Below are 14838 nucleotides of genomic sequence, written 5' to 3'. Positions count from 1 at the left end.
GACTTTTTCTTGTCTCTTTCATTCTTGTTTGTTTTTGTCTTTTTTCATTCCTCTCATATTTTTCAATATTGGTCCTACTGCAGATAAGTTATAGCATTGTAAGTTAAGAGCAGGATTTGGGGAAGTAGAGCTAATCAGATATGCCATATGACCTATTAAAGGCTACATTGTTCTTGGATGCTATTTTATAAAAATCAAAATTGTATATATATGGTGCTAGTTAAGTAAGCTACGAATCAATACTGCAGATAAGTTATAGCATTGTAAGTTAAGAGCAGGATTTGGGGAAGTAGAGCTAATCAGATATGCCATATGACCTATTAAAGGCTACATTGTTCTTGGATGCTATTTTATAAAAATCAAAATTGTATATATATGGTGCTAGTTAAGTAAGCTACGAATCAATCAAATACTCATTACATAAATAGAAGTAAGAGCTAACCAGTGTGGTAGATAAATGGTAATTGATTTTTAAAGATTAGCAAAAACAACTGACATCATTTTTTATTAAAGATTTTATTTATTTTATTCGAGAGAGAGAGTGCATGTGCACATGAGTGGGAGGAGCAGTAAAGGGAGAGGGAGAGAATCTTAGGCAGACTCCCCGCTGACACAGGGCTTGATCTTACAACCCTGAGATCATGACCTGACCAGAAACCAAGAGTCAGAGGTTTGACTGACTGAGCCATCCAGGCACCCCCAACTGACATCTTTTTTAGGAAATCACAATTCTTCGAATCTCATTTGTTAAATATTAATTGAGCTCCTACTATGTGCTAGACACCATGCAGGTTAAAGAGATACACTAGAGAATAAAAAGAAAATAATTCTTGACCCCTATTATAGACTCAAGTTAAACAGTTAGAAAGCTGGGACATTCGGATACCTGAGTGACTCAATGGTTGAGCGTCTGCCTTCGGCTCAGGGCATGATCCTGGAGTTCTGGGATTGAGTCCTACATTGGGCTCCTTGCAATGGAGCCTCCTTCTCCTTCATCTGCCTATGTCTCTGCCTCTCTCTGTCTCTCATGAATAAGTAAATAAAGACTTTAAAAAAATCTTTTTTAAAGCTGGGACATTATTTTTATGAAACCTCAGTCACCATTCTCTAAATAGAAAACTAATACTGCTCTTCAGATATTACCATTATTCATATCAGAATATAAATAATCCTGTGTTAAAAGCGGAATAGCACAATTTGAAATTCAACCAGTTGTTTCATAAGTAGTTGCCATGTGCTGCATAAAAAATTATACTATTGTAGAGATTCTCCATAACAACTTTTTTTTTAAAGATTTTATTTATTTATTTATTCATGAGAGACACACAGAAAGAGAGGCAGAGACATAGGCAGAGGCAGAGGGAGAAGCAGGCTCCATGTAGGAAGCCCGATGTGGGACTCGAACCTGGGTCTCCAGGATCACACCGTGGGCTGAAGGCAGACACTTAACCGCTGAGCCACCCAGGCGTCCCTCCATAACAACTTTATTATTGACGAACTAGAGACTTAAAAAAATAATGTAGAGGTGACAATAGCATATTCGTTAAGAGCATGATTTGGAAGTGAGTCTCCAATCTTCCAGCTTTGTAACATTAAACAAATAATTTCAAAATTTACATAAACCTTGGGGAGGCTAGGTAGCTCAGTTGGTTAAGCATTTGACTCTTGCTATCAGCTCAGGTCTTTTTTTCTTTCTTTTTTTTTTTTAAAGCAGCTCAGGTCTTGATCTCCAGGTCATGAATTCAAGCCTCAGGAGACTTATTTAAAAAAAATTTTCACATAAACCTCATCTTTTTCATCTGTGATATAAGTGTAAAAAAAAGTTTTGATTTTCTTCCTCAAGAATGGTCTTTGGGATTCAAAAAGAAACATTCTGTATGTATTACATATATTTTCTTTGAAGATACTGCACACTAATATTAATTTCCTCAAAAATCAGGATGAACATTTGTATAAAACTATACTGTCAACTAGGATGAGTTTTTTAAAGTGTATTTTCCTTTGAACTCAGAGTTTTATGTAGTAATTTCTAATGCTCCATAACTTCTTGCTTGTTCTATGGGAATCTTTATCTTTGAGTAATAGTTATCATAGATACATTCGTAAATACTTGTGTATTGGATTTAAAGACAAATTCTTTAAATCCAGTCTTTCTGGAGCTAAATTGAAACTTGAGTAGCTTGCTTGTGGGGCTTGTTTTCCATGCAATATCCGAATTCTCCCTTACATACTGAGTCATCGGGTGCCATGTTAGAAGGTAGAAGTTTTAAGGTAATAGGGTTCCAAGTTATAAATGAATATTGCTGTTGTGATCACACTACTCAAACAGTTGTCTGCCAGGGCACCTGGGTGGCTCAGCGGTTGAGTGTCTGCCTTTGGCTCAGGGCATGATCCTGGAGTCTGGGGATTGAGTCCCACATCAGGCTCCCTGCATGGAGCCTGCTTCTCCCTCTGCCTATGTCTCCACTCTCTCTCTGTGTCTCTCATGAATAAATAAATAAAATCTTTGAGAAAAAAAAAAAAAAACAGTTGTCTGCCTAGGTTCTCTCCTCCAATTATCTTCAATTCAGTTGAGTTTTGCCTCACTGCTTCATCTGGGCTTCTCCTGTCAGGATCACCAAGGACTTTGCTAATAAATCCAAGAGACAGTTCTCAGCCTTTATCTTACCCTGACCTCTCAGTGGCACTCCCTATAAGTAATAATACTTTTTCTTTAATTGGCTTTCAGAGAGTTCACCCTCCCTCCCAACAGATTTCTTCCCCCTTCACTGCTGACTCCTTCCTAAAGCCCTTGCTCCTCTTTCTTCTTTCCATATATGCTCTCATTCCCTTAGTACTGTCACTCGGGCCTGTTCTAAACATATGCATGCTGCAATTAGCAAGTTTATATTTCCAGTTCAGATCTGTTTTCCTTTTTTCTTTTTTCTTTTTTTTTTTAAGATTTTATTTATTTACTTGAGAGAGAGCATGAGCAGGGGAGAGGGGCAGACGGAGAGGGAGAAGCAGACTCTGCACTAAGCAGGGAGCCTGAGGCAGGGTTTCTATCCCAGGATCCTGATATCATGAGTTGAGCCCAAGGCAGACGCTTAACCAACTGAGCCATCCAGGTGCTACAGATCTGTCTTCTTAGGGTAAGACTAATAGCTTCCTCAGCATCATCATTTGGACGTCTGATATCACAAATCCAATCTGTCTGAAACTGAATTCCTCTTTCCCCTAAAACGTGTTCATTTGCAGTTTTCAGTTGCATTAACTCTATCCTTTTAGTTGCTCAGGTCAGAAACCTGGGAGTCATCCTTGTACTTGGTTTTTCTCTTATATTCACATCTAATTTATCAGGAAATCTTTTTGGCTCTACCTTCAGAATATAGTCAGGATTCTTTTACTTCTTATCTTAGTACCTCCACTGCTACCATCCTGGTCAGAGGTATTATCATTTGTTGACAGAATTCTTGCAGTAGCCACCTAATTGCTCTCTGCTTCATCTCTCTCCATTGACTACCCATTTCATTCAGAATAAAAGCAAGAATTCTTAGAAGGCCTACAAGGCCCTTCATAATATGGTATCCCATACTTCTTTGACCATACCTTCCCCTTATTTACTGTTCTGTAGCCACACTGGCCCCTCTGCTATTTCTCAAACACATTGCAAATATTTCTACCTTAAGGACTTTGCTTTTGCTCTTGCTACTGCCTGGGATGCTCTTACCCTAGAAGCATGTGGCTAATTCCTTATCTCCTTTAAGTTTTTGCTTATATATATCAGCGAGGTCTACTCTATCCACTCTATGTAAAGTTGTAACTTCTACCCAACACTACCAGTTCCCATTACACTGCTCTACTTTTCTTTTTTCCAAAGTACTTTTTACTGCTAACATATATCATTTACTTATTTATTACGTTTTATTTGTTGTCTCTCTTGCCCTGCTAGAATATAAGTTCTACAAAGACAGTAATCTCTATTTTGTTCATTGATATATCCTGAGGACCTAGAGTGGTGGAATATGGCAGTAGCTCAGTAAATATTTATTAAATGAACAGCAAGAGTTAGGGATAATCACATCCTTAGTTTAACTTTCAGTATACTGTCAGGCTTACTACACCTGATTTTAGTTAAGGGGTTTGTTTTGGGGTTTTTTTGCTAGTTTTTTTTTTTTCGCATTTCTAACTATTCCTAATAATTTATGTCACATAACTTTGTTTCTTAGAAGTCTTCTAAAGAACAGAGAGAAAATTAGTTTTCTTGATAGAATAGAACTACCTCAGATTTACTATATGGGTCCATTGGATCCTTTTATAAATCTAAGATACATAAAAATAAGATCCTAGTGATCTTATTTTTGCCATAGTTTAAAACATTTTATTATTTCATCATCCTAAGAATAGTTTTATCCTTACTCATCAATTATCCCAGCTATGCTAAAGAATGGTAAAATAATATGAAAACAGAAGAATAATGGAATTGCCTAGAAGGATGATATAATAGTGGAATAAGTCTTCATCATCCTTTTTACTATGTTGTCCAAAGTATTACATTATATTTCAAGAATTTATGAAAGATGTCTGGAGACACCATCTTTTTTAGCTTTCATTGAACAAAGTTGAGAATTCAAAATTTTAAGTTTTCTGCCCAAAATGGCAAGTAGAAGAAAATTAACAGAGGAAAACATTTCATAACTATTAGCTCAATCAGAACAAAACTGTAAAGAGACAGATGGTAGTACCTAGACTTTAATGATGTGCTGGACTTGGGTTTTTTGTTTTTTTTTTAATGGAAATAAGAACTTTTATATTTTCCTTCCATAAATGAAAAACTGACAAAAATCCAACATTTTGATTCTAGACTCTGGTGGAAGATGGCCTCTGCCTATAACAAAATTCTCCCTGGAATCCTCCTCCTCAGCTGTTCACTACCTGGTTCTCTGCCACCCACACTTCTCCCCAAGACCCCTACCGATGTCAGGCAATGGGAAAAGGACTTGTTTTTTTAAGTAAAGTCTCAGACTAAGATTTTTTCAGATGATATTATAGATGAATTTTGTCAAACTTCAGAATTGATGAATGAATGTATTTCTAGATACAAAAAAGGAAATAGGGTATTCTCATCTGGTTAGTCATTCAGCAGGAAGTCCTTTACCACACAATATTTTATGATGAGAATCTGTAACATCCTGCTTTGATAAAAAGACATGGACTGTATTCTTTCATATTTTATGGTATTTTTATACCAAAATACTCTTGATATGGTTTGTTTCAAGCAATCACTAAAGGCAGATGTCTATACAGAAGTGACTAGAAGGGAATAGATGATGGTGAAGTGGAAAAAAAACTAATGGATTGATCATTTTGTGTTTATAAATGGAAAAGTGAAAATGTTTTGCAACTGTGGAGCAAAGAAGAGATGTATTTGAGATCCGATTTAATATTTACAAAATGAATGTGTTTCAAGGTCATAGATGATAGTCAATGAGTAATTGGTAATATTTCACAATGTTGCCCATTTCAGGTATGTTTAGCTTCAAAAATAGTATGTGAAATAAAAATTTGTTTTGCCATTTTTAAATTATTGGGAATTCTAATAAAACTCTTATTCACTATCTCTTTATTTCTCTGTAAATTATTTGTGAGATAAATTATTAAATGAGTCCACTGTACCCTTATGATTGGTGATGACTATTATAATGCAGCAGGCACTTTCCTAATCCTGGAAATATCAGGAGGACTAAACATTGGCCTTTTATTTTATTTTTAAATATGGAACGCTTCATGAATTTGCGTGTCATCCTTGCGCAGGGGCCATGCTAATCTTCTCTGTATCGTTCGAATTTTAGTATATGTGCTGCCGAAGTGAGCACAACATTGGCCTTTTAGAGAGACAAGGTGCTAGTGGCTAGCATGGTAAGTAGACTTTTCAGGCTAAGTAAATGAAACAAGTAGGCTGATATTAAATACAAGAAAATTAAAGCAATGTATAAGAAAGGAAACAACATACTACTTTTACTTTTTTTAAGGACGAATTTTACCTTAACCTGAGAAAGAGGATGGAGGGAGAAGAAATTCAGATAGACTGTCATAAGAAAGCAAATACTCTTTTACTTTATTAGGAATTTAGATACTAATGTGTAAAATAGATAAATCCAAGGGTACCTGGGTGGCTCAGTCAGGTAAGCATCCTACTCTTGATTTCGGCACAAGTCATGATCGCAGGGTCCTGGGATTGAGCCCTGCTTGGGCTCAGTGGGGAGTCTGCTTAGGGTTCACTTCCTCTGCTCCTCTGCTCCTCTCCCTGTGTTCTCGCTCTCTCTCTCGCTCTCTCTCTTGCTCTCTCTCTTGCTCTCAAATAAAAATATGTTTAAAAAGTAGATAAATCTGTCAGGAGCAGAAGGAACATTATTTAGAAATATCCAGATGAATACCAAAAGAAATAGCTAAAGACTCGAAAGTGTTTGCCTCTGGAGAAGTGTGAGCTAAAATAAGGAGGAGAGAACTGCTATTTTATATGCTTTTTTAGTATTAGATCTTTGAAAACCATATGCATGTATTACTTTGATAAAAATTAATAATAAAATATGAAATTATCCCTTTAATGAGAAAATCTAGCTGCTGGTACGTATCAAATGAAGTTGAAAGCACAAGGACATCTATATTTGAGGTGAGGAACTAACAGTGATGACTGGAGGGAAACCAGAATATTGGCTTAGAAAGACATTTTATAGGGAGATACTATAGGATGGTAAGACCTGGCCAGTTTGGATAATGAGAATGAAGCATTGGGTTAAGATGAAAATAAATCTGCATTTTGAGCCATTAATAACAACAAGGAAGAAAGTATTTGAGCCAGTTTCAATTGTGGTTGTGAAAATGAGCTTTTCTTTGGATGTGTTTTGTTTGCGATGACCTATAATCATCTGTGTTATATAATGTAGGCAATTATAAATGTAAGCCTGGACATGTTTGGCCTTAATATTTGGGGAAAGATTCAAAGAAAATATGACCCCCAGTATAATAAAAATGAATTGTTGTGGAGTGACTTATTTTACCAAGGAGGGAGTGAATCAAAAATCAGATACTGAAGAAAATGCATGTGCTTACACACAAAGTTAATGATAGGTAAAGAAAACAAAATAGACTTAGGAAGGAGACTAGGAAGTGTAAAACAGAATTAGAAGGATGATTGAAAGACATGGTTTCCAGATTATTATTATTATAGCACTTACCAAATTTATATAGCTGTTAAGTCTTCTCTAGAAACTGACAGTATCTTTTGTAAAGTAGCCTCTTGATTGAATTTACATGTTATATACATGCTTGTCATTTTACAAATACTTCAAATGTCCATGGTTTATTTTCCTTTTTTTGTCTTTTGTGGGGGTGATGGGAGTGGGGAACAAGCACCATAGTAGATACTTTTTTTTTTTTAAGATTTTATGTATTTATTTATTTATGAGAGTCACAAAGAGAGAGGCAGAGACTTAGGCAGAGGGAGAAGCTAACTCCCTGTGGGGACCCCGGGATCATGCCCTGAGCCAAAGGCAGATGCTCAACCACTGAGCCCCCATAGTAGATACCCCAAAGAAGAAAATATAGCTCCCATAATCCTCCCGTATTGTTTCTGTTGATAATTTTTCCCTTTCTCTTCTTGTCACTTTGTTTAATACAAGGTTTTTTTTATTTCTAAATAAATACTTCTTAATCAGGTAGTTCATTGACAGATCTTTTGAAGGGATTGGGAAATGAGAGAGAACTCCCTGCATGTGGCTCTATCTGTCTGTGTGTCTCTTTGAGATAATAGAAAAGCCTTTATGTGGAGATAACTTCGCAAGAGCTCTGTATAACCCTGTGCTAAGCACCTGTATTTATTTCCTCTTTCTTCTTCCTCCTCTGACTCTAAAAAAAGAAGAGCTAAATCCCCATTTATCGTTTATACACTTTAAAAATATAGATTGTTTCTGGTAAATTTAATATGATTTAAAATAAGAGGAACAATTTGATGCCTAATTTGCAAATTGTTCTATATAAATTTGTTTTATTTAAACTATTGCCAGTTATACATCGCAACATTTTAATGACTTAAAATGGTTTTGTGACCAATGTTAAATGGAAAGATATAAATAAGAGACAGAAATAAAGAGCAGTTTGAGAGGAATGCAAGTGAATAAAGTAGCTCAACCCTCAGGGGATTTGCATGTGGCATTGTATGTATTTCAAAAGTTTCCGTTGAAATAACAGATGCTGCTGATGAAGTTGGGAATAGTAACTTCATTTGTGGCTGCTTCAGTTGCTTATCCGAAGTGAGACAATCCCAGGGGGAAATCTGGTGTAATGGAATTAGACTCAGGAAAGGATATGACATAAATATCTGGCAGCTTCAATTTTGTGATCTTCATTCCTTAAACACTGGCTAGGTATATGTATGACTCTCTATACATGTTTAGTTAACTTATATTTCATGTGGAACCTGTGTCTACCAAGTGATTTTATTCATTAGCAGGGATTTTTAAAGTATTTTTTAGTTCCTACAATTGCTTACTACAGAAATTCCAAGTCTTTCTGGGTTTTTTTAGCCACTGAGAATTTTTTTTTTTTTTTTTAAGTTTTTATTTATTTATAATCTCTCTACCCAACATGGGGCTTGAACTCATGACCCGGAGATCATGAGTTACAGCCAAGTGACTGTAACTCATGACCGAGCCAGCCAAGTGCCCTAAGAATTGTTTTATTGAACTTGTATATGTACAGTGACAGCCCATGAAATTAATCACTTATTTACCCCCAGTTCAGAACAGTGTTTATTCACACAAGTGTGCATATTAATGTTTATCTTTTTTTCCTTTTTTTTTCTAACATAATTCAAAGTATGCAAGATATCGTGCTGATAAATGGATAGATGAATAAAACAGATATGTCCATAGAGGTCTGAGGAGAACTTACGATGTAGTGAGGGAAGTAAAATATTTATTAATATAGCTGTTAGCATAAGGTTTAGAAGTGCTTAATTGCCTAAGAGATAAATAAGGTGCTTTTAGGGAGGGAGAAAATAATTCTACCAGAGTGAAATCAAAAAAAGAAATGTTATGTAAGTAATTTAGTAATCCTGAGTACCTGTGATAACTAAACAATCCTGCTTTGGAAGATATAAAGATAGAAATGACATGATTAAAGTCTAGGATGTTACAAAGTTGAGAGTGATCATCTTTGCTTTTGCAGGGTTATTAGGGAAGACTTCAGTAGAAGAGGTAACACATGATTAGGGACTTGAAGACCAAGTCCTGGTTCCATGTTGTGAAGTTGGGGACAACTTGTGTCCAGGGAATACATGCATAGGCATAGTTGCAGAGAACAACAGGACACATTGAGGAAATTACTAAGCTTAGCTAGAGCACTGGGATCAGGAAGATGAAGCCAGAGAACCAGGTAAAGACCAAATCATGGAAGGCGTTGTGTGGCATACAAAGGAGTTTTAAGTTTATCCTGTAGGCATCAAGGGACCAATTAGGGCAGAACGTATTCATGTATCTACTTCGGAAACATTACTCCATTTGTAGTATATACAGATATCAAATCATTGTGTTGTAAACCTGAAATTAATGTTATAAAAAATAAAAACACCTAGTAATAGTGGAATAGAAAATGAGTTGTGGTGTTAGAGATAGTTAGAAGTTATTTTAATAATCTGGCTGAGAAGGCAGCCCCGGGTGGCTCAGCGGTTTAGCGCTGCCTTCAGCCCAGGGCATGATCCTGGAGTCCTGGGATCAAGTCCCACATCGGGCTCCCTGCATGGAGCCTGCTTCTCCCTCTGCCTTGTGTCTCTGCCTCTCTCTCTCTCTCTTTCTCTCTCTCTCTCTCTCTCTCTCTCTGTCTGTCTCTCATGAATAAATAAATAAAATCTTTAAAATAAATAAATAAATAATCTGGCTGAGAAATCAGATATCACTAGGCCAGTGTAATGGTATTGAAGCTTGATGGAGAGAGAATTTATGGGATTTGGTAAGTAATTATATGAAAGGTGAGAGGGAAGAGTTGAGATTTTTTTAGTATGGAAAATATAGGAGACAAGTTATTGACAGAAGATACAGGGAGGAGAAGTAGCTTTTGTCTGTTTTTAAGAGAGACAAATGCAAGGAGTGGGGAGAAAATGAAAAATTCATTTTTAATGACTATGAATTTGAGTTACCTGCAGGATGTCTAATCTAGATGCCCTGTAGGTCAGGAACTCAGGAAAAGATCTGGTCTAGAAATACAGATTTGGGAGTTCTCTCCATGGACATGTATGAGATAAGCTGGGACTAAGCATGCAGGATAAGAAGAGCAAAGAGTGGAGCATACCATGTAACCAGTGAAGGAAGAGGAAACCACAAAGAGGATAAGAACTATTTTGTTATATCAACCATGAGAATGGTAAATGCTCACAGAGGGCAAGTGAGAGAGAAATACTGAATATTACCCACATGCATTGGCTATGAGGAGCTCAGCCTGTAAAGGACATTCAGAACTGGTAGTCATAGAAATGAGTTAAGTGGAAATCGAGCAAAGAGGGAGCCAGTGTTAGAGATCAAGTGGATAAAATGGGCAAAAGTACAGAGAGGAGAAAGCCCTGGGAGTGTTAATTTACAAACAGTAGGACCTTTTAGTTTAAAGTATTGGGTGTGTGTAAAAAGATCATGTGGGTAATAAATTTAGAAATGTAGTATTATTAATCTGCCTTTAATGCTATAACTGCCAAGTTATTTAACCTCAGGTTATCTGGTGGGAGAGTTATTCACAACCTTCTTCACTTTTCTTTCTTTTCTTGACCCTTTCACTGTGTTTTAGAATAGTTGAAAGAATGCCATCTCATGCAAGTCAGTGTTTTGTTTGTATCCTGCAAGTGAGAGGATACTGAGAAGGCCCAAAATCTTGGTTCCTTAGGAATTACAGGTATATAATAACTAGTCCCCAGTTTGTTTGTTTTTTTAATTTTTTTTTTTTTTTTTTTTTATGGTAGTCATACAGAGAGAGAGAGAGAGGCAGAGACATAGGCAGAGGGAGAAGCAGGCTCCATGCACCGGGAGCCCGACGTGGGACTCGATCCCGGGTCTCCAGGATCACGCCCTGGGCCAAAGGCAGGCGCCAAACCACTGCGCCACCCAGGGATCCCCTAGTCCCCAGTTTTGAGCTAGGTCTATAGACTCACAAATTCTTTGGGGAGAAAACAGTTGCTAAAATTACAAGGAAGACCGTTTTGGTGATAATCATCATTAAGTTAATTACCCATTATTAGAATTCAGTATTTTTTTTGTTAAATAGTTAAATAACCCACTCCCTAAATAATAGTGGACTTCTTATCTTTAAAACTTTATTAGTCATCTTTCTGTTTTCTTATTTTTTAAGATTTTATTTATTTAAGAGAAAGAGAACGCACATGGGGAGGGGCAGAGGGAGAAGTAGACTCTCTGCTGAGTGAGGAGCCCACCTTAGGGCTCTATCTTAGGACCCTGGGATCATGACCCCAGCTGAAGGCAGATGCTTAACCGACTGAGCCACCCAGGCACCCCTCATCTTTCTGTTAAAAAAAATGAAATTTTTGTGGTTATTTTCTTAGCACAGTTATGCTTTTTAGATTGTTTCACCAAGAGATGCACATACTAGTTTGGGGTAAGTTCCTTAAGGGCAAGCACCATGTCTTAGCCATCTTTCTATCTCCTACATGGTCTTTTACAATGAGAGATATTTAGTAAATATTTGTTGAAAATTAACTCGATACCACATTAAGTGAAAACATTTTACACATTGAGGAAAGTTGTATTTACATTTTTTTTTTAAGTAGGCTCCACACCCAGCATGGGGCTTAAACTCAGGACCCTGAGATCAAGAGCCCCACACTCTACTGACTGAGCCAGCCAGCCACCCCACATTCACACTCTTAAATAATTAGTAGGGAAAATAAGGTTTTTATTTTTAAGATTTTATTTATTTATTCATGAGAGAGACACACACACAGAGAGAGGCAGAGACACAGGCAGAGGGAGAAGCAGGCTCCATGTAGGGAGCCCGACAGTGGGACTCAATCCTGGGTCTCCAGAATGACACCCTGGGCTGAAGGCGGCACTAAACCGCTGAGCTACCCAGGCTGCCTGGAAAATAAGTTTTTATATCTGATTTGCTAAATGTTAAATTCAGGCCCACTGTATGCTGAGAAAATTATACATAATCTTTTCACTGAAATCTAATGAAATTTATAATTTTAGATGTTAGAAATTGGGATATCTAGAAAATGTAAGGAATCTCTGGCTTTCTTATAAGGAGTTATACAGATAGGCTCAGGAAAAGATTCTTCTTAGACCCTGGCTCTTGCACTGCAAATAACCACCAGATGTGCTCAGCTGAGTCCTTCCATAATCTTTGGTGATCTTTGGAATATATTTTATTAACTCCTATTTTCTGTCAAATTACTCCAAAAGTTAGAATCAGCTCTATAATTGTCTTTGGCTGCTCTTAGCAAAGGAATGATCTTTAGCGGTTCCACCTACCACAATATAGGCTAATGTAACTGAAGCAGAGCAGGAACTGTATTTCCTAAGAAATCTAGTCTAAACTCTTACATCCCTTGAAAAATGAACACAGTCTTATGGGTAACTAACTACATTAATACTACCTTTCACAAAAAGCACCAGTTGCCATTTCTTGTAGAAAGTACACACATAAAAAAGTGGGTATTTGTGTAATCATAACATACAGGGTTCTGGGGATAAAATATATATTTAAAACAATTTATAGACGCCGAATCACCATATAAATATGAGGGATGTTTACATTTATTACCATGTAGTAATAGAGAAAGAAAGTACATGTGTGTTTGTAATTGATAGAATAGTTCCAGAAATTGGAGAAAATGTGTAAAATATGTGTAAGGTTATGGGTTTACATTTTTGTTTTGAAGGTTATTTCAGAAGAGGTAAAGTATTCTTGTTTTTGCCAAGTGTTAATAGAGAACACTGTAATACTGTTTTACTGTCTCTGCCTTCAGTATTACTACTACAGTGCAAAGAGGCCTGCTGTGCTGTTACTTGTGGAGAGCTCATGCAGTAAAAAATAAAGGCATTTCAAGTTAAACCAGAAGACATGGAAGCTTTCTTAGTTGGAAGAATAGATTTAATATTAAGTCTTCATGTGTGTTTGAGGTGTAAAAGGTGTTTTATAAGTAACAATATTTAATTCTTAGTATTCTTATATATCAAAAGGTCTATGAAAATTCTTAGTAAAGGAATTAGCACACCTTCTATTCTAATTAAACTGTATTGTTTGCTGTTTCCTTTTTCTTCTTCCATTCTGTTGCTTGTACTTTTTCTTTTTCACTGGTGTCTTCTTTCATCTCCATCTATTAAAATCCTATATAGGGCAGCCCCGGTGGTACAGCGGTTTAGCGCCGCCTGCAGCCCAGGGCGTGATCCTGGAGACCCCGGATCGAGTCCCACGTCAGGCTCTCTGCGTGGAGCCTGCTTCTCCCTCTGCCTGTATCTCTGCCTCTCTCTCTCTGTGTCTCTATGAATAAATAAATAAAATCTTAAAAAAATAAAATAAAATCCTATATAAGACTTTTCTTTCCAGCTGTATTGTGTAAACTTAGACTAGACTTGCCCCCTTGACAAGAAATGATGAAATTAGCAGAAAAGGACTTTAAAGCAGCTATTATCAATGTACATAGAAGTTTAAAGGGAAAGATGAATATAGACAACAGGTAATACCAGTCAGTGATTCACAAGAATATGGAAAAAAGCAAGATGCACACTATAATCAACCTAGCTTTCTGCCTAGACATCTGCATCATGGTGCCAAAAGAGGGAACCCAAGCACAGGACTGCAGCCTCACTAAGATGAGAAATAGAGATCACAGTTTGGAGAGGTAAGGAAGCTGTACTTTGTGGGGCAGAGTACTGGAGGGAAGGAACTGTGGAGGGAAAGAACTCTAGAAGTCTACATAGGGTTGCCCATGAACATTAAGGATGCTGTATTCCTATCTGTACACAGAGAGGTCCAGCTCCATTAGAATTGGACAAAAGCTGACGGTCTATAAGCTGAGCAACTCCCAGAACTTAACCCGAGTTCTTACTAGCCAAAGTGAAGAGAGTGTTGAATACCTGCAACATTTAATAGAAACCCCAGAAGGTACATCTTAGTTAAGTAAGGCTAAATTAGCTCTAGAGTAAAGGCTACTGTGGACCTACCCTAACAAAACTTTAAAGGTCTCAAAAGAATCAAGCTAATATGGAATTTACTTAACTGCTTGTCAAAACAGAGTCTTACACTTGAAAATAAGAAAAAAATTTGAGACATTCAACAGTATACCATTTACAATAACTAGCATCTAAGAAAAAAAATTTTATACTAGGTATTCAAAGGACAATGTCACCCATAACCAGGAGAAAAATCCATCAAATAAAAGAAACCTAGAAATTACAGAGATGATGAAATTATCAGAAAGAACTTTAAAACAGCTATTAAAAATATACACTGAAGTTTAAAGAAAAAGAAATATAATAAGAGAAATGGAAGATATAAAAAAGAACCAAATGGATCTTTTAGAACTAAAATATACAGTATTCGAGATAAAAAATTTTACTGGATGAGTTTAAGTACAAATTAGCTAAATCAAAGGGAAAGAATAAGAGTCTATTATGGACATTTATGCTGATAATTTCAACAACTTAGAAGTAATAGACAAATTCTTTGAAAGTCACAGATTACCAAAACTGGCCCATGCAGACCTAGAAGATGTGAATAGCTCCATACCTACTAAAGAAGTAGAGTTACTATTTCTATTACTATTTTTAAAGCCTCCTTGCAAGTGAAATTCCTGGC

The 14838-nt window shown here is 36.5% G+C and overlaps 1 protein-coding gene and 1 non-coding gene across 4 annotated transcripts in view; one reads left to right on the top strand and one right to left on the bottom strand.

Moving 5' to 3' along the window:
- ZCCHC7 (zinc finger CCHC-type containing 7) overlaps nucleotides 1-14838 on the top strand; it is a 249465-nt gene that overhangs the window by 175159 nt on the left and 59468 nt on the right. The gene's annotated exons all lie outside the window — the stretch shown is intronic.
- On the bottom strand, nucleotides 5749-5855 carry LOC121496424. The gene has a single exon (XR_005989230.1). It is a non-coding gene; the product is annotated as a U6 spliceosomal RNA (small nuclear RNA).

The sequence above is a fragment of the Vulpes lagopus genome, chromosome 7 (genome assembly GCF_018345385.1).
Source record: "Vulpes lagopus strain Blue_001 chromosome 7, ASM1834538v1, whole genome shotgun sequence".
NCBI classification, from domain to species: Eukaryota; Metazoa; Chordata; class Mammalia; order Carnivora; family Canidae; genus Vulpes; species Vulpes lagopus.
This window is presented reverse-complemented; position numbering and strand designations above follow the sequence as displayed.